Source organism: Amblyomma mixtum, chromosome 4, assembly GCF_055824585.1.
Source record: "Amblyomma mixtum isolate Tamu chromosome 4, ASM5582458v1, whole genome shotgun sequence".
NCBI lineage: Eukaryota > Metazoa > Arthropoda > Arachnida > Ixodida > Ixodidae > Amblyomma > Amblyomma mixtum.
In genome coordinates, this window is record NC_143015.1 from 30,695,831 (window position 1) to 30,720,201 (window position 24,371).

The window sequence follows — 24,371 nt, forward strand, 5'->3', positions numbered from 1 at the left end:
TTTTATGCTTCCTGAATGCCCAGAAAATTATAACGAAATTCAAATTGTGGCCGACGTGAACAACGAAACTTTATAGCATGACAGTCCTCGCATTCGATAATATTCATATCTGTAATTCGTGATGCTCCTCTTGTACTTTAACTCGTGACCATACTTAACTACTTACGGGCCTATAATCTCACGCCAGGTACAAACTCGTTTTCTAATAGGTACAAGATTTTCCCCGGACATGCATGTGCTCAGTTTTCCTTCGGTGAAATGCTTGGGAAGCGGACTTCGAAGATGAAGTCATTTAAAACCATTTAAACAGCATCATTTTAAATGACGCTACGTCAAAGTGTGAGTTCAAGCGCGCGAACATTCTTCTTAGAACTTAAATGTCGTCTAGAAATTACCATCCTTCCTTGTGTTGTAACATATGTAAGGTGGGGTTTATTCGGTGAAGCTTGCTAACGAGAGCAGGGTCAACAGCATTCCGAGGTCAGCTAGTCCAGCCAGGAGCATGCACCAGGCGATGGCAACGCGGCTCGCGCGTATGCCCGTCGTCTTTAGTTTTCAACTAAATTTTTCATGTCTCTGAATTACGTCCCAATAAATACGAGGAAGGCATACGCATATGAAAGCAGGGTCTGCCGAAGTTCAGAAGCGGTAGCGTATCGGGCTAGTTGGTGCAGTTTTGACATTTTTCGAAGCGCTAAAACAACAAGGACGCAGAGGGAACAGACAGGGACGAGCGCTCGTCCCTGTCTGTTCTCTCTGCGTCCTCCTTGTTTTATCGCTTCGAAAAATGTCAAGTCTGCCGAATGAACGGGAAGACAGGGTCATTATTGAATCTCGGCCCGCAGGCGGGACGCATTTGCGGTGACCGACATTTATAACGAGTAGTCTAGACTGTACCGTAGCAAGCATGAGTTTTAAGACGTTTGGTTTGGTTTATGGGGTTTAACGTCCCAAAGCGACTCAGGCTATGAGAGACGCCTCTCGGGCCTCTAGAATTTCTCCTCCAAAGAAATTCCGCCGCCGCGGCCGGGATCGAACCCGCGTCTTTTGGGTCAGCAGCCGAGCACCGTAACCACTCAGCCACCGCGGCGGCGTTTTAAGACGTGACAGCGCGAACTGCCCTTCTACGTGTGCACTCTACTTTTGTTGTTTTTGTCAGTTCAATTTTAAGCGTTTGATGTGAAGAGCGCACTTCAATTTGTCAATTAACCTATTTGGTTATCGTGCGAGTTTAACGCCAAGGTAAGTTGTTAATGGTTATCGAGGCATTTCTAAGCCCCGACCTAGCCCTATTTTGTTACTGTTATTTGGGAGTTATGTATCACCGTCTTTTCTGCTCGAATACTTCGCGAATATTGACACATACTAGGCGGCTTTTTACTGGTGTGTCACATCTTCTGAATAGCAAAACATAGCACCCCGTTACGAAAAGCCTTTCTTGCTGATTTAATATACTGACTACTCTTAAGATCAATCGCTTCCTTTCCTTCATATGGCATGTTTTTTTAATAGCTGCAATCTCTTGGAGTAGCCAGCCACCACTAAACCATAAGAAGCTTGAGCACTCTTAGGTCAGTGCATGCATGATCAATGTAAACGCGCACAACTGTTCGAAAATGAGTCATAAAGTTTTCCTATTCCAAATATTTTCGAACCCTTTTGCCGCTGTCCTTCGCTCGCAAACTAACCTGCTATTAATGAAGTTTGTGGACAATGTTACGAAATTTTATCTTATTTATTTAGAAAAGCACTAAACCACCTCTGGCCATTGTAGCTATCCAACGTTTGTTTTGCACTCACGCTTGTGCATTAAAAAGCTTATCTTTGAGAGTTCAGCACTTTTTCATTACCTACTCATTTAGAAGCACCATAGAAAGCTCATCTAGGAAATGTAGTAGCCTTCATCTTATGCGGTGCAATATTAGTAATAGCTAAAGTTCTACTAATAGTTTTCCGTGGTTGGGATTGAAATGAATGATGAATAATTCCTTCGTAAAGTTTGGGAGCATGTTAGGAAAAGAAGGCTTGCGCCTTATGAAGAGTTTTATGTACTTGAGTTATTCTTGGATCAGACGCTTCAAACTGGAAACAAACATTTTGAAAAAGGCTTTGAAAAACCCTTTGGTGCATAAAGGTATAAATTCAGCGAACTCTTTCAGCCTGCTGCTGCTCGTTTTTTCCTAATGCTTAAGGCCTACAATAAAATCTAAGAGCAAGACCAACTGGTACGGTGGAAACTTTGGCTAACACAGTAACAGCATAGAGCGGATGTTCAAGATTCTGGGGGTGGTAAAGCGGCGAGTCTTTACTTTCCCGTAGGCACTAATTCATGACCATCACTTGACCCGTCACGTGACCTGATGTTGGAGCTCAACGCTGGTCACGTGAGAGGATGTTAAAGATCTGCGCTGGTGAAATGTCCGGAAGTTTGAAGGTGTGCGCCACGTAACTCTCCGAGTATCAGGCTTAGCTGTAGAGACAGCCAGTGGTGCCGGTGCTGCACATCTGTACTACTGGTGACTATGAGCTCCGCGTTGTAGGAGACGTTGCTTGTTCAACAACATCAACAAAAACAACAGGATGGGACATATACTTTGGGTCCTACGTGTGAAGTACATTAGCTGGATCTGTTTTACACTTCCCCGGAGAAAAAGTAAATATTATTTCTGGTTTATTTTGTTTCAGATCTTCTCTTGCGGATCCTATGTATTGCAAAATGAATAAAATCTCGCTATGTTATGGGTTCTTGTGAGAGTGTGTAGGATGGAAGAGCCCATTAGCGAGCACCTGCCCCTTGACTAGATGACGAATGAGCTATTGAATGACGGTCGACGCTCGAAATCTGGTATTTTTGCCCTTTATAACCCCGTCTTTGTTGCCCTCCTGATACCAGCCCGTTCCATAAATTCACCAGCTCTTCAAGGGCGACGTAGACCACGTGAAAGCGAATGCTACGCTGCCCGAAGCGCTCCTTCTTCGGCGCAATTGTATAGTATCTATTGGCATGGGCAAAGGTGAGCGCTCCAAAAACCTTTTTCACAATATCTGCAATTACACCTAAAAAAAAAACCTCAGGAAAATTTTGCATAAAGAGACTTAAGTGACTCAACAATGAAATGTTCTCTCATGATGCGTAGGTGCAAGCTCACTACGGTAAATACTGGACAACTGACTGCTGCTGCCACTGAAATCAAACATTGTGCCATTTTAAAAATTTTCCTGATGAATATGTGAAGTTATCGTGTATTATTTTTCTTTTTTGTTTTTCTAAGGATGTGTTTATTGTGTACCGTTGCTTTTGTTTATCCCTAAACTGTTGAGAATGTGACTTTTATTTTATGAACGCAGTGTGTTGTCTTCGCGTGCCTATTTATATTGTGCAGTATAGTGATGGACCCGAAACTAGCCTTTGGCAATGGGCATTGTGCATTGAAGTTCATGCATTGAAGAACACGTGAACCACCTCCGCCTACTTTTCCAGCGTCTTTCGGCAAACGGCATTGTTGTCAATACCGAAAAGAGTCAGTTCGGAAAACCAGCTCTCGAACTGCTCGGCCATCACTTGAACAACAACGGCTTCCGTCCGGTTTCCCGAAAAAGTTCAAGCCATCATCGAGTTTCCCAAGCCCACTTCAAGCACGAAGCTCCGTCAGTTTCTCGTCCTCGTGAACTTTTACTGCCGATTCATCAGAAACTCTGCCACCCTGCTTGAACCACTTGACCGCATGCTTTGCGGCAAGCACTCGGCGAAAGCACTACACTGGGATACCCCTGCGGACGATGTCTTTAATGCCATTAAGCGCGCTCTGGCCGACGCCACTCTACTCGACCACCCAAAACCGTATTATCCGCTAACACTCATGACAGACGCTTCCAACACAGCGCTTCGAGCTGTCCTTCAGCAGCAGGTCAGTGGCGTGTGGCAGCCCCTAGCCTTCTTCTCAAAATGCATCACTCCTGCCAAGACACGATACAGTGTTTTTGGCCGCGAACTTCTGGCCATATACCTGGCAGTGCGTCATTTCCGCCACTTGCTTGAGGGCAGAGCATTTACCTTTTTCACGGATCACAAGCCTCTTACTTACTTAAATGGCCGTTCTGCATCCCTATATAAGCCACGGGAGTGAGACAACTTTCCTTCAAATCTGAATTCACGACGGACATCCGACGCATCAGTGGCGTTGACAACACTCCGGCTGACGCCCTCAGTCGCTTCGATGCCGTCACACGCAGTCATTCAAAAACATCACTTCGTCCTCCTTTCCTTGCGACATACATGAACTATCTGCAGCGAGAGCAAGCGACTCCGTGCTGTGCCACCTACATATGTACAGCGCAAACGTCCCTGAAGCTCGAGACAGTCCCCATAAAAGATGTACCAATTGTTTGTAATACCTCTACAGGTACCCCAAGGCCATTTTTGCCTATCCTTTTCCGCGAGAAAATTTTCGAATCCTTGAACATCATTTCCCATCCTGATATTCGTGCAACTCAAAAGCTGATCAAATCTCGCTTTGTCTGGTCCCGCATGAGCACCGACCTTCGCGATTGGGTTCCCGCATGTGCACTCTGCCAGAGTGCGATAGCATATCGGTACCATGTGCCCCCAGCCCAACGTTTCCTTCAGCCCGACCAACGCTTCGTAGTAGTCCATATCGACAAAATTGGTCCCCTAACCACATGTCAAGGCTATCTGCATTTACTGACATCCGTCGATCGCTTCACCCAGACGCCTGAGGCTACGCCAATCGCCGACATCACAGCAGCTACTGTCGCTGGGCCTTCGTCTCTACTAGGGTAGAGCCGTTCAGCTACCCCACAACCACCGTCACGGACCGCGGTCGCCAGTTCGAGTCATCGCTTTTCACAGAACTCCTCCAACTCCTCGGAGCAGCACGGCTAGGGGACTGCAACTTACCATCCACCAAAAAAACGGACTCTTTGAGCGTTTTGATCGCCACCTCAAAAAAGCACTCACTGCGCACGGTCTCCCCGCCAAGTGGGTTGCTGTCCTTGTGCTCACGCTGCTCGGAATCCGATCTGCCTTCAAAAAGGACCTTTCGTGAGCCTGTGCCGAGCTTGTTTATGGGACCTCTCTTCGTCTTCCAGCCGATTTCTTCGAAACCGCAAAACCCGCCGTCCCGTCAACAGCAAGTGAATACGCCGACAGGCTCTGGCACATCCTCCGGCACCTGCAAGCACAGCCGACGCGAGAACACCAACGCACCGTGCACGTGGCTGGAGACAAACGCAACAACCAATGTTTTCGTGCGTTACGGCCCTGTGCGCGAATGTCTCCAACCACATTATACTGGCCCCTTCCTCGTCCTCGAGCGCCGTTCCTCCACTTTCTTCTCTGTCTTGAACGGAACACGAGAGGCAGTGGCGCTCGAGCGACTTGCGACGCCCCCATTCATTCCCGACCGACAGCAAGCGTACCCGGCTCGTCGCGTCCACTGGCATCCAAGCTGCCCGCGGAAGTAAATCGTTCGCCACCTTGGCTTCCACTTTCGGAGGAAGGGGGGGGGGGGGGGGGGGCTTGCCGGTACAAAGTACACGTGCTTCTTTCCCCGCTTCCGGCAACATGAGGTGAACGCTGTTGCGGTCGTAGTCTGCGGTGTCAATTGAAAGGACCCAGACCAAGTAGACAGCACTCCGCGCGCTCATGTGCCTGGCACGCTCTTTCCTTCTCCTCGTTTTTCCCTCTTGCAGCGGCGGGGAGCGCCTCCCGCGCTCCCCGGCGCAGCTTCGTTACCACACAAAGAGAATAAACAGTTGAACTGCACAGAGGTCTCGTCGTGTATGAGAACCTTTCAGCAGCTTATTTCCTACAAAATAAACAGATAATCCACCGAAGGCTATCACGAGCGAGGGCTTTCAGAAGTGGTAGTGAGCCTACGCCCTGGCAAAACCGAAAGGGTGCGCAAGCCAAGGGAAACCAGTCTCCATGCAGACGCTCTCAGCAGCGCTGCAGACGCCAGAGTAACCGAGGTCCCCCTATGACCGAGCAAACCAGTCTGTACAAGGCGAACAGGAAAGATTTTTGTGTACTAAAATTGATAAATGAGTGCGACAGCTCAGGAAGGAAAGAGTGAGGATTGTATCATTTGGGTTCTGGCGGTATACTCCGTTTCGGAGACCAAGCGCACGGTGCCGCAGACCGAACTGTTGTCCCTTTGCAAAAGAGAAGTGAAGTTGTGAGGTTATGCCACGATATGGAAGGAGGAGGACGTTTATGCTCTCAAAAGACCCGCCGGGCGGTTAGCAAAGGCTATTTTTGGCATGGACTGAGACAGGATGTTGCAGAACACTGCAGAAACTGTCAGTGCAGAAAGACATCGGGACTGAGAGAATTGCATTGACCACCTCCTGATCTTACGTAACCTTTTCGTGGACAGCGTTACGTAAGGGAGTCTGAGAGTTGCCACGACCATTGAACTGTGAGAACGGCTGATTGACTGCACATTTGCGTGGCACTATCAGAATTTTGTCTCCGAGCTGTCGTGAGTGACTGGCTGGAGATTAATATAAAGAGCGGACCTGGATTTGCTGTTTTGTCTGGTTATATCGAATAATTTAGTCTGCCTGAGGGAGTTACCGTCCCGTCCATAACGTTCTGAATTGAATAATCGCGTTGAGAACTTTGCAACAAACAGTACTGTGCTAGGAGAGTGATGTCATTACAAAATTTTCACAGAAAATTTATTTATTTATTTATTTATTCATGTTACCCCTAAAGGCCCTCCAGAAGAGGGTATTACATAGGGGGGGGGGGGGGTACAATCATAAGTAATCGCGATACATTTTAACAAGTAAGTGTAACAAAAAAGCGTTAATTAAAACATAAGGTATCACACAAAGAAAAATTGAACACTAACAAAAACAGCAAACATGTACACATTTCCGTCACAGCGAAGAAGCTCATGGAATTTTTTATTGTCAGTTTCTGTGGCAATGACTGATGGCAAACTATTCCATTCAGGGATAGTACGAGGAATAAATGAATTGGCATGAGACGATGAATGACAGTTTACGCGTTTAACTTTGAAAGAATGATCACGGCGTGGAAAGAGAGCATCAGGTGACTGAAACAAATCACGGCGAAGGGATGGGTGGTGATAAAGCTTATGGGAAAGGGTTAAGCGAGCAAGTTTACGGCGATATGACAAATCTTCCAGTTCGGCACGTTTTTTTAATGCTGAAACGCTTGTGAAGGGTGAGTAGTCTGAAAATATGAAACGAACAGCACGGTTTTGCAAGGATTCAATGTTAGTGATAACGTAGGCTTGAATAGGGTCCCAAATGGCCGCAGCATATTCGATTTTAGGGCGTATTAGAGTTATATAAGCAAGGTTTTTAACGTGTATAGGGGCGTATCTGAGGTTACGTTTAAGAAAACCAAGTGAGCGGTTAGCAGATGCTCGGGTGAGGTCGATGTGGTGATGCCATGTTAGGTCAAACTGAAGGTGCACCCCAAGGTACTTGTATGTTGATGCTAGTTCCACAGTATTGTCATTTAGAATATAAGTGATTGGAATATGAGCTGTACGGCGAGTGAAAGATATTAGTTTAGTTTTAGAAACGTTTAATGTCATTAACCATGATGAGCACCAAGAGCTTACTGCGTTCAGGTCAGATTGTAGGGATTGGCGGTCACTGTCTGTAGTAATGTTACGGTAAATTACGTAGTCATCAGCGAAAACGCGAAGTCTAGATGTTAGACAGGCAGGTAAATCATTAATATAGATTAGAAAAAGCAAAGGCCCTAGCACGCTTCCTTGTGGTACCACAGATGTCACATTAGCAGAAGAAGAGTTAGAATTATTAACGGAGGTAAACTGAGTTCTAGATGATAGAAAGTCCTTAATACAAGCGAGCACGTTAGGGTGTATATTAAGCTGTGCTAGTTTCAGTAGAAGTCTTTGATGAGGAACCCGATCGAAAGCTTTTGAGTAATCCAGGAACACTGCGTCGACCTTAAAGCCCGCGTCAAGTGATAGTTGTAAGTCATTAATAAAGCCAGATAATTGAGTATCACAAGAAAATTCCTTGCGAAAACAGTGCTGATAATCGAAAATAATGTTATGATCTTCGAGATAGCTGATGACTTGGCTATGAATGATATGTTAAAGTAGTTTGCAAACAGTGCAGGTTAACGAGATGGGTCAATAGTTTAATGGAGAGGAACGCTCACCTGATTTAAATATAGGTATTACTTTGGCTATCCGCCAGTCATTAGGAATTAATCCGTGTGATAATGATTGCGAAAACAAACAGGACAACACAGCGCTAATGCTTTGGGATGTGTTTTTCAGCAACTTATTGTTAAAGCCGAGGAGATCCGAACTATTAGTTATTTTAAGATTGTTTAATAAAGCTAAAATACCAGTTTCATTAATAACTATTTCAGGCATGGAAATATCTTGGATTATATCTAAGTCAGGGAATGAGCTAATGTCTTCTTTGGTGAATACTAATGAGAAGGCGTCATTGAAAACCTGAGCACATTCATACTCTTTAATTATGACGCCGTCGCTGTCGGAAAGCAAAATGTCGGGTTGAAAGCCAGGATTTATGATGCGCCAGAATTTAAGAGGGTTGTTGGTTAGCAGAGATGACAGGTCATGATTGAAAAAGTGACGTCGAGTGTACTTCAGAAGTGACTGGTAGTCCTTGTCGCGTTTCTTGTACTTTTCCCACGCGCTTAGAACACCATTTTTCACTGCCTGCCGGTAAAATCGCTTTTTCTTGTAATTCGCACGTCGCAACTTCTGGGTAAACCATGGTGCACTGCTGCTACATCTAATGGTCATTAGAGGAACGAAATCATCGATAAGTTTATTAAAAGTACTCTTGAATAAATCACAGTTTTGCTGAACAGTGCGCAATGAATATTGATTAATGAACTGGGCGGAAAAAATTTCAAGTTCGGAATTTATTTTTTCATAGTTAGCTCTGTTGTAACATCTGATTTGTTTAACAGTCGTTTTCTTTTCGTTAAAAGAACCAGTTATGCGTCCTTTTATTACGTCATGATCCGAAATGCCATCTAAATGAATGTCTGAACAAATATTGGTATTATTTGTTAATATTAAGTCTATAATGTTGGCAGTACTCGATGTGCGACGCGTGGGATTGGTAATGACTGTAGTAGAATGGAAAGTTGGGCGAGTTGGTGTACGTTCATTTTGGGTGGAAAAAACAGCGCGAAAGGGACGGAAGACAAAGTCTTCCGTCCCTTTCGCGCTGTTTTTTCCACCCAAAATGAAGGATTGGTAATGACTTGCGATAGTGAAAAATCAAGACATGATTGAAGAAACATGTTAGCTTCAGTGTCACTCTCTGTGACGGATTGTGTCAACCAGTTTATACTAGGGAAGTTAGTCTCCAAATATGAGTAAAGTACAGTTAGGAAAACGCGTACATATTTCACACAGAATTCGATTAAATTCAGAAGAAAAGCCATTATTCACGTTAGGAGGACGGTAAAAAACACCAACAACTATATCAATAGAACAACACTTAATAGAAACCCATGTACACTCAAGAAAAGAACTAATCATGAGAGGCACAGTTGCCAAATTATCCCTTATCGCCAAGAGTACACCACCTCCTCTCCGGTACGGTCTGTCGCAACGAAAGATGTTAAAATGTGTCTGGCTGACAAAAATTGAATCATCAGGAATAACATCACTTAGCCATGTTTCGGTTAGCGCTACTAACGATGCGGAGCACGAGTCGATTAGCGAAGATATTGCAACATCTTTCGATAAAACACTTCTGATGTTAGTGTAAAGGAAAGAAATGTTTTTGGGAGTATTACATGACGAACTTTGAGAAGAAAGGAAAGCTGGGATGTGCTTTGAGTAAGTGACAGAAGAACGTCAGTCTTCTTGTGTGGGGTGCTGAGAAACACATACCACGCGATCAGCCTCAGTGTCCCATACATAGGCATCGTTATTAATGTGAAGCTTATTAAATGCGAGACGATTGCGGTCGCCTTCCTTTTTCACGGATTTGGCGTACTGCCAGAGAAGACGGCGCTTTTGTCGGACGGCCTCAGAATAATCGCGAGTGAAGCTGAAATCTGTGCCCTTGAGCTTTGAGTAGAGCAGAGGGGGTTGTGAAGGACTGCATACATGAGGCCTGTGCACTCCTCACAGCTAGAGTTACAAGAACTTATTCCGCCGACTAGTGCCAAAGACATTGTGGCTGTCTTCAAAATTTATAGACCTCGATAAGCCTGCCAAGGTACTGGTGTGTAATGCGCTGTAATGTAATGCGGCGGGCGCTGCAGAGGACAGATGGTGAGCGACAGCGAGAGGGTAGAAGACGAGAGGCCACGTGTGGTTCCCGACGCTCACCACGATTCCCTACGGTTTGTGGTGCAGTTGTGTGCTTGCCCCCCCCCCCCCCCCCCCCCCCACTCCTTTCTCCTCGCGTCGGGCGCAGGCAGAGAAGCGCGTTTATGTGTGCGTGAAGCCGGCAAGCAGCCCTGCCAGCAGGGGACGCTACATACTGCGTAACGGCTCCAAGGGGCAGCCAGCAGAGCAGGCGAGGCTGCAGGAGACCGCAGCCCTGCGAGGGACCCCTGATCGCCCTGACACTTCCCGAACGAGGCCATCGTCCTTCCCGTGGTAACGGCCGCGGCTTTCTGAAATTCAGCGTACGCCCTTGGCCGGCTGTAGGAGCAGCGACGGCGAAAGGACCGTTGGGAGAGGAGGACCTCGGGAGAGAAGAACGGGAGAAAGTGCGGGGAGACGTGGCGGTTGCGGAAAACAACGGACAGAGGAGAGATGAGAGCCGGAAGCCGGGAAGAGAGGCAGACCATGGGAGTGCCGAAGCAGCCGCGGCCCGCTGAGGCAAGATGAGCTGAGTGAAGCCCCAACCTGCCGGACCGACCACCAGTTCTCCTAAAAGCCAGCGAGGAGCCGACCCCTAAGTTACGCCTTCAGGCAGAGAAACAATGTTTCGCTGGGTTACCGCCTTATTGGACCAGTTCTCCTCGCTTCAGCAGGACCCGTAGACAGCAACACATTAGGTTGCTTTGCGATTGACTCCCGACAGGCGGGAACGTCACACAGCGCACGCATTAAAAAAAAAGAGAAAAGGAACCGGCCCAAACATTCCCGAAGGCGCGCGCGGCTATAAGCCCATCCAAGCCTAGGAGCCATGACCTCCTCATCCCTCGACCTCGGCGAAGGAGGTGCGCGCGGACAGATGTACGAGAGACCTCCAGCCCTCTCCAGAAGATAGGGGAGAAAGACATAGCGGAACGTGCTGTGCGACGCCTTTTGTCTAAATCAGAGCCCTCGCCTATTCTGGAAATTTCGATGCCGGTTATTCAAGAGCGTATTGCGCCTTGTTATGGGGCTCTTTGTCAGGTTTCGTGCAGCAGTGTAGACAGGCCCCTACTTTTGTCAAGCCGTGAAGAGTGAGCTAGGAGCTCGAGTGTCTTTTGTGGCAGCTTTGTGAGCTGATTGTCTAGCCCTTGTTTCGCTCCACGTTTATTTGTTCTTGCACAGGTTTTTTACTCGTATTAAAAGTCCAATTCCTCTGTTCGGCAATGTGTCATCGTACGTCCATCGTCTGGCTGCCTGCTACGAGTCGAACGCGAAGTAAACGAGCAACCTCGAAGGAAGCGAGGTGTGAAGAAGGAAGAACGTAACACCTTTACTGGCGCAGACAACAACTAACTTAACTTTACTTCCTCTTCGTCTCCAAGGCAGAAAATGCCTCCGTGATAGAGTCTTCGCTCCCGCGTGAGAACCACCGCATGTATTCGCTTATTTTTCGTAATCTGTTGACTAGAATGGTCTGCCCTGGACGAAATCAACCACAACCACACCGTCCATTTCAACAATTTCAACAAGAACAACGTCAACAACAGTTGGCACGCCCACCTCTTATGTAACGCTTTACACCCGGAGGTTTGGGGCAATAAATAATATGAAAAAGAATGCATATTTACAGTCATCTGACTGTAATAGGTTAAAATAATGTTGCCCGTGTCGTCCATCCATCAACATGCTGAAGCGGGCACTTTCTTAATATCCGTGCAACGCAGACGTCCCACGCCAACAACGAAAGGTATTCCAACAACAGTTCAGCACTTTTGATGGCCAGTGTATCGCATGAAGCGTCTAAGAAAATGTGCGCAAGATCAGCCCTTAAGGGCGGTGTTTGAGCCTAGAACAACGTTCTCCTACCCGATAGCCCTTACACCCGTGAATCTTTACGCTCCCTATGCATTTCTTTTTTTTAGTGACCTGCAGTGCATTAACGGTGGAAGCACCAAGAACTAGAAAATGAAAGGAGCGTGCGTTCATACTGAGTCATGCTAGCGCCTCCATATTGGGACTGCATTCAGTAATGGTTGAAACAGTTATGAATTAAGCAAAGAATCTTTCGAACAATATCCTCAGGGTAAAATGTTTTTATCCACGAAAGTTACTTCTTCTTAACCTGAGCAGAGAGAAAGCAGTGCGCGGCAAAAAGCTCGCACGAAAAGCATTAAAACAGTTGTTTGAATTTAATACACGTGCATTTTCATTTTGTAACTACCACTTGATTCAATCGGTTCTGCGAGAAAACTTTCAAGCTTGAACCTTTGCCGTTTGCTTTTGACCACCAATGTAAATTGGGTGATTGGAGTCTTTGGAAACGTCCTTCTCCGATCATGGCACAGAAAATTTTCCCTTTACTATGGGTGAAGTTTGACACATGACAGCCTTTCAAGCGTTCTACGTTGGCAGATAATGAGAGTTGTTGCCAGTGTGCCTTAGCCACTGGTGATCAAACCAAACAAGCGTGCTTTTCGACGTTGATTTCTGCTCAGCTACTATAACTGAAACATCTTTGTTTACTCCTGTACCTTCCTCTTCTACTACAAATAATTCGACATATTTTTCAACTGCTACTTCCGCCAATCAACCCTACGAGCTGTCTACACGGAGAAGATCTGAGATCGGTATTTTCTTACAATAAGTAAAAACTGAGAACGTAATGAGAAAAAAAAACACTTTCTACCTTCATGTTAGCAAAATGTTAGCCTTTAATTCCTGACGTCAACTCACGACGTGTGAGCGGTTTGGCGTTTGTTTTGCTATATTCGTCAGGGTTAGCGCGCTAGTGTGTCTCCCAATATCGAGCGTATCGCTCACAGGTTTGGAATCTATGGCATGTTTTCTGCCCCTACAAGCCACAGCGCTTGTGCAGAAAGGTGAATCTTTCAGGCCATCGTACGGTGATGAGGCTCGAGATCATTGAACGTGTTTTGTGGCCCGCCGCACGCATGTTGTTTACGAAATTTGTGCGGAGCCTGACATGTTAGTAAGACAGGGCGATGCATCAATAAGCACCTCAACGAACATGATTCGCCCCTACATGAGGCTACCTCCAACCGCATCCTCGCGCTCCACTTAAAAACATGGAAAGGTGATTTTCACAATTTTTTTAGTGGCGCGCCCGGCTAAGGCGCATTACTCCGGTGAAGCCTGAGTTATCTTAGTTATGAAGCCTGAGTTATGAGTATTCTGTGAAGCCTGAGTCATCGTAAGCAAGGGGTCATCATGCGTCAGCCAACCTTAAGTTTCTGTCTCCCGCCATAGTATGGTGCCTCTTAATTCTTCAATTACGAGGTTCTGTGCTTTTTCGTTTAAGCGTTGCCTTTTTTGTCACTTTGCGCAAGCTGTATGCATACGTATTTGCGCGTTCACGCAGTGATTGCATTTAGTTCCTAGTCTGCGCTGGTCTGCGTCTGTACTTTTGTCCTGTTTATTCGCGGTGTGTTCCTTGACAATGGTAAGAATACATACGGTCGAGAAATAAATGTATCACATCGCACCTGGTCAAAGTGACTTAATTCAGATTCAAAATGAAAACTGAAATGAAAAGATCTAATACAAATTGCTCCAATCGAAGAACGTCGCCCATTCACCAGTAACTGTTGCCATCCGTATTCTAGCTTGCTGCCGCGGTCTAGAATCCATCTCTGCAAATGCGACCAGCACTCGCGTCCTCCAGGCTCCAATAAAAAATGGACGCAAGCGAAAGTGAAAAATCTATGACATAAAGAGGACACATTTTACAGTGATGAACGAGGAAAGTCGTTTAAATTGCCCCGCGTCAGAAACCGTAAATTCTATTAGAAGTGAAGATGTAGCACAGCTCTATCGCGTTTTCCGGCTCCGAATGCGTCCGCTTCGCAGACGAGAAGGCTTTCGCTTTTTGCAGCGGCCATCATAGAATATGGTACTGACGCAGTCAGTAAACAAGGCTCAAACGCTTCGCGAAAGTAAAATGCGCGTGAAGCGCGATCCATCGACAGTCGCGCGAAGCAAAAGGACCATCTCCCGGGAGATGCTTTCCGGGAAGTAGGGCACCGCTCACCCTCCCAACCCTGGCTCCTTTCTTTCTTTCCTATCTCTTTCCTTTCCATTTCTCCCTCAGCTTACCCTTGCCGACTGGGTGGTGGCGCCATCTGTCGATCAATTCCAGCAGCGGTTGACACAACGCTTCAAATTTTGAGGGCTGCGCGGCTTTAATCCACAATAAATGAGGTTCCGCTGTCCGTGATCATCGTACCACAGCCGCGTAATATCACTGCAGGTATAAAGTGTAGTCGATGCAACAGTTTAGAAGTAAACAAATAAAGGGGTAGGTTTATTAGCCTGCGAAGGTTATACGAAACACTTAGAAAACGCAGAGCGCACGTACGTCCTTTTAGAGAAACAACTTAAACTGCACTGCTTGAGTCTATTTCCGACCGGATGTTGACGGGGCCGAGGCAACCGGACGGCAGCGTCCCCCTTTACCCCGGGGAGCCGTGGACACCTCATACGAATTCAGCACTAAAGAGGAAACCAACACTTTTAATAGCATCACAGACAATCAGAAAAAGAGCAAAATGATCTATCCTCCTCTGGATAGATCGCTTAGCTCGGTTGAGGCCTATGACTGGAGAAGACTCCAGGCTAGAAACTTCGCATCCCCGCTCTGGAGGAGCTGGACAGGAGGTGACACGAGGGAGGATGCGGAGGCGTGCGAGTTCTGCGGGCATGCCGCTACACTCGAACACATACTATGGAGATGCCCCAGTGCCCCAGGATATAGCAGAATTGCAGAGGAATGGGAGACCATACTCAGAAGTGCCGACCTTAGCGTACAACGATACGCTACCCGCCTGGCAGCAGAAGCTGCGCGACTATATCGTTGCTAGTCTTCCAGCTGCGACGCTGCTCCTCCCGGAACGCCTGCGTGCGGACCCGGAGGGGCACGGGTCTTCCTCTGGCGGAAATAAAGTTTCTTCATCATCATCCCCCTATGCCTCGGCGTCTCCCAGTCCATTACCCGCTGCTCGTCAGAGAGGGGGAGAGAGGTCGGCGGTGGTCAGGGAATTTAGACCGCTTCGGAGCTCGAGCGGCCAGCGCGGCGTGCGCACATGTCTTGGAGTTTCCGAGCGCCTCTGTCGACAACAAAAGGATAAAGGACAGTATCTCGTCTGATTATCATAACTAGTCTGAGGCATGGCTTACCTATCGCCACCTATTTCATAATCACACTTCCACGCGTGACACTCTCCTGGCCCCCATCGCGTTCCCTTTAAGTCCTTATCCTGCCTATAAGAGTTAAGAGACAATCGTTAACCAGTTCCCCATTTTACATTTCCCGCCAAAGACCCACTTGGCGCTCTTTATTTCAAGTTTGCTAAAAATTTATTTCAAAGTATATAATAACTGTACGTTACCAGTCCACACCAATGGGCCAGTAACGTGGAAGCTAACTAGTTGGGTAGAATATAAATTGACCTCAAAGCAGCGATCTATGCAAAAGAGTATTATAGCTCGAACTTTAAAAGATAGGCAAAGAGAAAAGCGGGCGGGCTAACAAGCTGGAGATATTGGCATCTTACTTGAATGAAGAAGAAACGGGCCTAGGCAGGGCATTGATTGTGGACGCAAGATAACCGGTGGTCGTTGAATCGGTCTGGATGCTGAAAGAACACGAGTTGAGCACGGGGTGGCAGAATGTGAGTTGCGCCGATGAGATTAGGAAGTTAGAAGGGTTAAGGTGTCCGCTGCTGACCGAACACAGGGTTAATAGGAGAAGGCTATTCCGCAGTGGACGTAGTTATATCAGTGATGACTATAATGACAATTATTACAAGTAGAATATCCTTCCCTAGTGTTCTTCTCTGATCAATGCTGCCCTCTTTCTCTGAATGTTAGTCGTATCACTCGATGACATGTTTAGGCTTGTTGATGAATTTAGTGATCACGATATCAGTTCTTTTTCTCTTTCGAACTTCTGAAAATTTTCTATGGCTCAGTAGAGCACAGACCGGAAGAGTCACTTCGCCTTGCAGGCCGCCACTAGGAAATGCGTTCATATAATGTACGAAGGTCATTAAAATTGCTATAGTGCATGGATTTTCGCAGAACGAAACGAGGAATGCGTACAAAAAAAAAAAAACGGGAGACGCACCTAAGTCTGCTTACGTGTGTGAACGGGTAAGCGTTCATGGTTCACAGTTCATTGCACGAGCACATACACACAACCGCACGCAATGACATTCAGGGACCGAATGGCGAGCCGTAGGCAGGGCGCTCCATTGTCTTCTCTGTTTACGGTGGCACGATGTGTGGCGCCACGCTGAACGCTGTGCGATGAACGGTTGCAGAACAGTTTTGATGAGAAAGTCGCCTGGGACAGCAAAAAATTAAAGGTGCATATGTCGTCGGTTCGAATCCCTGCCGCGAGCGAGCCTCCAACTTGACTAGTACATGTAAGCTATATGCAACGAGAAATCATATGACACCACCGGGAACAGTGCAATAGAAGTTGCATCGCAATTTTCTTACGAATACAGGGAACACTGGCTCCACACCGAGATCGGCCTCCGGCGAGTATGTATGCACTGACGACACCTGCAGCATTGTCTGAAGTGGCGGTACTCCGCTTTGTGTGTTCCTCATACGGCCGCTTGATGACATCGTCCAATTTTTCTTGCCATCGTCGAGATTTTCTGCACCATCCGCGAGTACGAACATGCGCACAGGCCGCCGGCTTTCCTCGTACTGGGGCTACTAATGCTTTCTCATTAACATAGGATAACCGTACACTAAAGCAGTGGAATTCCAGCCATGAATTTTCTTTTTGTGTGCGTAAGACATTATATATGTAAGTTAATGTGCATTAAGAAACGGACGCCGGTTAAATATTCGTTCGTCATTAAATTATTTCCTGAAAATAGAGCTCAGACTACGAGGCCTTGTTCAAAGCGTTTCACGGGTGTTTGCATCTAGTTTTCGTACACTTTATCCCAGGCGGTGTTCACGCATTCGCATCGTGTTCGCGATTATACACGGTGGAGCTTTTGTCGGGAATAAAAGGAAAGCTTACAGGAACAAACGTTTGTAACTGTGTGATTCTGCGAAGTACCTCGGCCGCACTAAAATGCACCTGGCCGCCTGGCGCTTGCTTTCTTCGCGGTAGCTTCAGTAGTGTAGCTGGCGCCATCTATGGAGGCATCTGGTAACAATACGTGCCTAGCGAATTAATTATAATCGATAAATCTCGTTTTTTCTTTGACTTTCTCGCATAAATTTGGTAGCTGTGTTAGAAAAATACCTTAAGGAACTAATAATGGCAATACTTTTATACAGAGAAATCTTAAAGCTAGCGGTGTGCAAATAGTACTTTTTCCAAACTGAATCAAGTAAGAATAGTGTGACTAAAACCGGATCGAATGAATCGAATAATGATAGGATCGAATCGAATACGAATGGAATATTAGTACTAATATTTTCACACAACGAGAAGTTGTGCGAAACATTAAAGTCACAGCTGTGGCAGTGTTGTACGGTGCTGCAATTTTCATACCTATGAAGGTAGAGCTATGGCTGCAAAAAGACGCAGCACTAATCTCCACTAACGGGTCCCTACACGAAAGTCCTTCTGAGAGAGCACGAGAGGTCGCTGGGAGCATCTGGCGCTTCATCTAATCTCGCTCTACATTGCCGTGACTGCGGTAAAGAAAATGATAGCGTGTGTGTTTATGATTTGGGGCGTGCCGACGTTGTATTCAGGAACAGGAATTAGAAGTGCCGGAAAATATTAGCGGCTTATCTGATCGCCACATCGCGCATTCCGTGCATTGCAAAACCTTCGGTGGCGTTACACCAGGTACAACTGGACTATCTTGAGAGTACTGCTGCAGTGCAATGAGGCTAATGCGCACGTGCGGTTTGGTTTGCTGTTTCTGTTGTTTCGTTGTGTTTCACGCTTTGTGCGCCTGCGCGTGCTGGGTTGAAGCCTTTATCTCACGAGTTTTTCCTAATAAAATTTCATTTGATAGTCAGCGCTTGTTTGTTTGCGTGTTTCTTTCCCTGTCTTCGTTTTTCGCGCTGTTCATAATGTTGATCCTTATATTGACTGTAAGGCCACCAAGTTATAAGTGTAGGAAAATTACGATTTGGTTTACTTGGTCAAAGACGCCTTTCACAAGCTTTTTTCCCCAGAAAAGCCGAGCACCAGGTCGGACGAAGCTTTGTACCCATTAGAAAACAGGTGAGTACCCAGCGGCACCAGAACAACACCGCATGGAATGAGACTGGTGGGAGCTACGTATGAGCCATGACCTCTGAGATAGAGTATAAAGGCAGGGTTTTCCTGGATTTTCCTGAATACTGCCACGAGATCCAGCCTTAGAGACCATTTGTAAGCATTATGAACACCACCACAGAAATGGACCGCGTCTTGGCGCTGTACCCGTCATCTCGGTCATACTTTACGCAGAAGGATGGTAGGCGGCGTCGTTCTGGGCCATTTTTCGAATGCTAGTCGAAGAAAAACACGGCAGGCCTTATTCCTATCTCTTTCCATTATTCGAAAAGTATTCGAGAAGTTCAGAACATACTCGAATCTTTTCAAATAGTTTTTGAAAATACACTAATTATGTCGTTCGAATAATCGAATACAAAGAAAGATAGTCCATTCGTAATTCGAAATTTTCGAATATTCGCACACTCCTACTAAAAACGAAGTGCGCAGCTGTATTTCACTGCATGGAACAGAGGCCGTGTTTCGGTTAAACTGCTTTGGCTCCATACCCAGAAAAAGTTGTAGCGGAATATAGCGGCGTCTTCCCCTTCTGTATCCGTTATGATACACGCAGTACTTCTTTGACTTGGCCATGAACTGGCCTAATGGGTCGCTGCTAAGCAATCGAGCAGAAACAATGTGCGACCTGTCATTAATATAGGACAGTAGAATGGTTGAGGCCTAACTTCAGTAACTTTCTCTAGCTTCGCGTTTTGTAAACAGAACAAGGCACTGAGAAATGATCACAAATGTCCTAAAAAGGTTATTAGAAAGCATGTGAATAAAGAAACTGGCCTTAGGGCCGAATTCTAAAACGCTCCTTCACTTACACCACTTCCTTACCTTTCGTAAGGAGGCCTTCATGCTGCCTAAACCTAAGGCAGCCTAAGGGGGCCACTCGGAATGCTGAAAGCTTCCTTGGGGCTTCCTCACGAAAGGAGCCGCTTAAGGAAGGAGGGCGGGATCGTGACCGTACTGGTGTCGAGATTATGCACAATAACTCTTAAAGATTTTAGCAGTAGTTGTCACGATTAAACGTAATGGTCTAATAAAATTGCATTTGTTTGCTCTGCGTCAGCACAACGTCTATCTAGTTAATAAAAACTTTGTTTACCGTTCTTAAACGGTCAATTTTTGCGAAGTAGCAAGCTGAGTCTGGCAACAACAAAAACTGAAGCCGTAGTGACTGGTAGGGTGCAGTGCCGCTCCTCCTCCCCCCCACAACTACACCCACCTCCCAATTCCCGTCCCCCTGGTCCCCAAGAGTGCTGTCACTAACTAGTAACATACGCCGGGACCAGTATCCTCTCCCCTGAATATTCATAGTAGCCACCACCACCCCCAGTGCCGTCGTCTTCGCCATCCTCGTGTGTGTGTCATTTGCGCTCGAGTTGTGTAGGTAGTTTACGCCGATATGCCCGGGAAGTTGTACTTTTCCGAGGAAGAGAAAGATCTTCTTTAGGAGCTGTTAAGAAAGTACAAGCATGTAGTCGAATGCAAGAAAACCGACGGTGTCTCGCTCACTGCAAAATCGAAACCATGGGAGCGCTTGTGCTGTGAGTACAACAGCATGCCAAACGTGCGGCCTCGCGAGGTGAAGCAATTGAAGAAACTGTGGGACAACCAAAAACAAAAGGCGAAGAAAGGAAGGGCTAGGATATCAAGAGCAGTTATGGCTACAGGTAAGTTTCCGTGTTTTTTTGCAAATGAGAAGTGCTAATTCGAAGTGTACATGGTTGATGACAGGTGGGGGTCCTCCACCGGAGCCGTTGGACGAAAGGCTGTCACAAGTAGAAGCGATTGTGCCGCACATCACTACGACGGCACCAAGCACTTTTGACAGTGACCGGCCTCGAGCCAGCGCAGACGTCTCTGATATAATCGATGCGATGCTCCACGGGGATGCCCGACTCGACGAGAGTGACGGAGGTAGGTACAACTTACTGGTCTGTTTTTACCATGTAATTTCTTTTTTTTTTTGCTGTTACTACTGTCATAGTTGCATATCTTCTCTATCTCTATGTTAGGCAGTTAGCCAAAGTGTAATTGTCTGTAGTCAGGAAATTTTTAGTCAGCAGTGCTATTAAATGCGATGTATTTTGTCTTTTAAAGAGTGTAATGACCGCGACTACCGATACGGACTTGCTGTGTCAATATATTTGAAGAGTCGTTTTGGTGTCCGCTCGGCGAGCGACGACAACGCGTTCTTGTCTTGAGTCGGGTAGCTTTTCGCAGCCTCCAGCCCCACTTGCCACCGCGATTACAGTGGCTACTGCGTTGCCAGAAGCGCCTCGGAGAAAGCAAAGAGCAGCGCATTGAATACGTAGCTGTAGAAGGGGCCGATTTCCAGAAACGGCGTGGCGTCTCACGGTGTGCTAAGCCGGTTCAGCCGCGCTTCGGGGTCCCTTTGTCGACGGCTGCCATACGAGCTCCCTTCGCTTCAGCACTCGCGTAGTGTCAGTGCACTTAACAAGGCGGCTTGAGTGCTTCCACCTGACGAATCGGCGGCGGTCGTGCCAACTTGAAGGCCAGAGAAACGCTGGCGACGGAACGGCTTAGCTCATTATCAGAGCATCCTGCCGGCCCAGGCGCCACTATTGTCAGCGACAGCGGCAGTCCTTCATATATATATATATATATATATATATATATATATATATATATATATATATATATATATATTTATGCCGAACTACCGGCAGAGCGGAGGTCAACCAACCTCATGAAAAACTACGCGTTCAGACGAAGAGGCATGTTTGTATGTTACCCTTTTTTTTCATGTAGGAATGACAGAACTCCACGGAAGATGTTCGGCGGGACGCGTAACATGGAGCCAGTCATTTCCAGACAATTTCTAAGAATTCAGCAGCTTATTTTTTGCGTGCATTTTCGGGAGAGTATTTATTTGTAGTCTGGGAACTAATCAAGGTCGGAATTTTCTGTGATTGGGTAGTGTAATATATAGATCATACCCTTAGGTCTTGCTGTGGAAATGTACCAAGGTGCCTAAACTTGTAAGTTGTGTAAACTATCCCACAGTCCCATCGCAAGACCGTCTCCGGCGGGGCACCTCTGGTGTGAGAAGGAAGCATTTGAGTTATCTCGCTGGTCTTTTAGCAGGTGTTTATTCTCGTCCGCTTTATTCCCAGGGATGCAGGCCGTTTTTGTAAGCAAACCTGGTGCCCAATATAAGAGACAAAGGCTAACTCATCTACCTGCTGATGGCCAGAAGTCGCAGTTTGCAATCTCCCATGCTTTAAACTTTGACTATAGAGTTGGTATTGCATGTCTGGTTGGTAGTGATGCACAGTAGAAAAAATACCCGATAGTAATCTGGAACAAACTGGGCTACAATTCTTTATTTACATTTTTTTTTACAGAGTCTACAGTGATCCTTGAAAGTGAAGACAGGATTTCTGATGCCACAGTGCTGGCCTCACCAGCGCGTGACATTGGTGCTGCTGGGCCGTCAACTGAGAATGCGAGAGCGACACCACCGCGCAGCCTGGATGAAGTAGCGGAGCCTGCAGCACGCCGCACGCAAAGAGGTCGAGCTGCTGCTGTCGAGCAGGCACTGTCTGCTGAGCTCGAGGCTCGTCTTCAGGCTGCTGAGGATGAAAAAAGTCAAAGGCACACTGAGCACAAATCAAGAATGAAGATGATTACTGATGAGCATGCAGCAAAACAAGAACAATATGAGGATGAAAAGCACAAGAGAAATGCCATTCACAAATCGAAAATGAGGGTCTTGAGAGCGAAACTAAAAACTGAGCAACTTAAACAAGTTTTTCTTTCAAAGCAGCTTGAAGCAGTGAAAAGCACCAACCACAATGGCTTGAATATGCCATGAAGGGCAAAATAAAGTTCTTTTGGACTCAGGTACATTGAATTGTGCTTTCTTGCATGTGATTTTTTGTTATTAATAGCTTTTTTATCAGCCCCCTTATTTCGGGCACAAATTCTACATTACAGTAATCGCATAGTCTTACCTCTAATCGGAATCCATTTCTCGGCCGTTTGAGTCACTTGTGAAGCAGCATTCAATGAGGCGGTTTCTACGCTGCGTGCCCAGGCAACTATCGGGAACACTTGGCCCTGCTTCATCATCCCCTTCACGTTCCGGCTCATCTCCATTAGGCAGTGGGTCCCTTAAAGAGCAGGCAACGTTGTGAAGAGCCGCACACGCTGTGATGATTGCTGTCGTTCTTTCAAGTTTGGTTTCCAGTTTCTTGCTGAGGCATGCAAACCTTCTTTTCCACACTCCAAACGCACGCTCAACAGAGTTCCGAGTTTTTATGTGGCTTCGGTTGTACCTATAAGAAAAGGAAGACAAAATAATAAGCTCGTATGTTCCAATTCACTGCCGTAAAATTGTTTTACTTGCCGTTTTTGGGCAGAGGTACGAGGGTTTCTCAATGGTGTCATGAGATAAGGCAAACATCCGTATCCCTGATCACCAAGTAGAGTGCCTGGTACTTCCTTCTCCTCATACCTCACCATGACCCTACTGTTCTCAAAAATCCGGTTATCATGGACAAAGCCGGGCCACCTTGCGACGACGTCATAAAACTGCAGCGCAGGCCCTGTGACAGCCTGTAAAATATCAGTCATATTGTGAGTTTAACCCCAGGATACGTGGATTCATGTGAAGTGCATTAATGCTGCACTACCAGTTCAAGCTGTCCTGATAGCAGTTTTTTTTTACATTTAGCATCACGTAGTGTCGTTCATGCAAATAAAGCAATATTATGACACAACGATTTGTAATTATTGCAGTGAGTGAACATCGGCAGGCACTATTCAAAGAGTGTATGGCGGTCACTTACCTGCACATTTAATGAAAAGACACCTTTTCTGTTTCTGTATACTTCAGCGTTATCCCCACCGGGGCTTTTGATGGGCACATGGGTGCAATCAATGCACCCCGTGAGGCCGGAAAACCCACCGATCTCGTAAAATTTGGTCATCGTAGCCCTTGCTTCCGTTGAGCTCGGCACGTTCACGTACTTGGGAAACAGACGCACACATATTAGCTGTGTCATCTCCCAAATGCTTCTGCAGACTGCAGGCTGCGACACGTTAACAAGGTCCCCCACAACAGTCTGCATGGCACCGGTCCCGTAAAACCGGAGCGCAATGAGCAGCTTGAGTGCGGGTGGTAGTGGAGCTCCTCTGTTATCCGTCTTGTCCTTAATCTGCAGCTCCGCCAGTAAGGCTAGCACAGTTCTTTGGAGAAACGGTAGCGTGCTGAAAATTCGTGGTCGTTGTAGCACTCTAACGGGTTGAGGCGATCTGCGAGGCTCCGCAGCCGAGGCGACACCGGCGGTCTATACACATCGCCGTGCAGGAGTCCATCTGCGCGGCGTAAAAACCTTCGATAGGCTTCAAAACCGCCGTCGTCGGAGACATAAGCGCGTGACAGCATTCTCGCGAACTCAGGAAGCACACTTGACAAAAATCACGCGCCACGGAAAGAAGGACAACGGAGCGGGCGCTTCGCGACTGCGCGACTGGCTCGGCGGCGGCTATCTTCCCTACGCGCGCGCGGAGCAGCTGCGTGCCGTCTGGATGCGAACCGCGCGCGGTGCCCCGTGCAGAGTTTTGTGGGAAAGCAAGCCTTCAGTCAGAGGAGAGAAGTGAGGAAGCATGAAGGTACCACACAAGCTGCCTCAGCGAGAGGGACCACCAAGGAGACCTTAGCTTAGTGTTCCTTAATAAGGAACGTTCTAGAATTCACGTGAGGCCGCCTTACGGTCGGTAAGGCGACC

The 24,371-nt window shown here is 46.8% G+C and overlaps 1 protein-coding gene and 1 pseudogene across 2 annotated transcripts in view; one reads left to right on the plus strand and one right to left on the minus strand.

Annotated features, from left to right (window-relative positions):
- Positions 1–24,371, minus strand: part of LOC149346065 (cardioacceleratory peptide receptor-like) — an 89,207-nt gene that overhangs the window by 56,651 nt on the left and 8,185 nt on the right. The window lies entirely within an intron of this gene.
- On the plus strand, positions 20,018–22,477 carry LOC149346066 (uncharacterized; annotated as a pseudogene). Its single transcript, XR_016292049.1, has 3 exons — positions 20,018–20,285; positions 20,350–20,532; positions 21,984–22,477. The product of XR_016292049.1 is annotated as an uncharacterized LOC149346066 (transcript).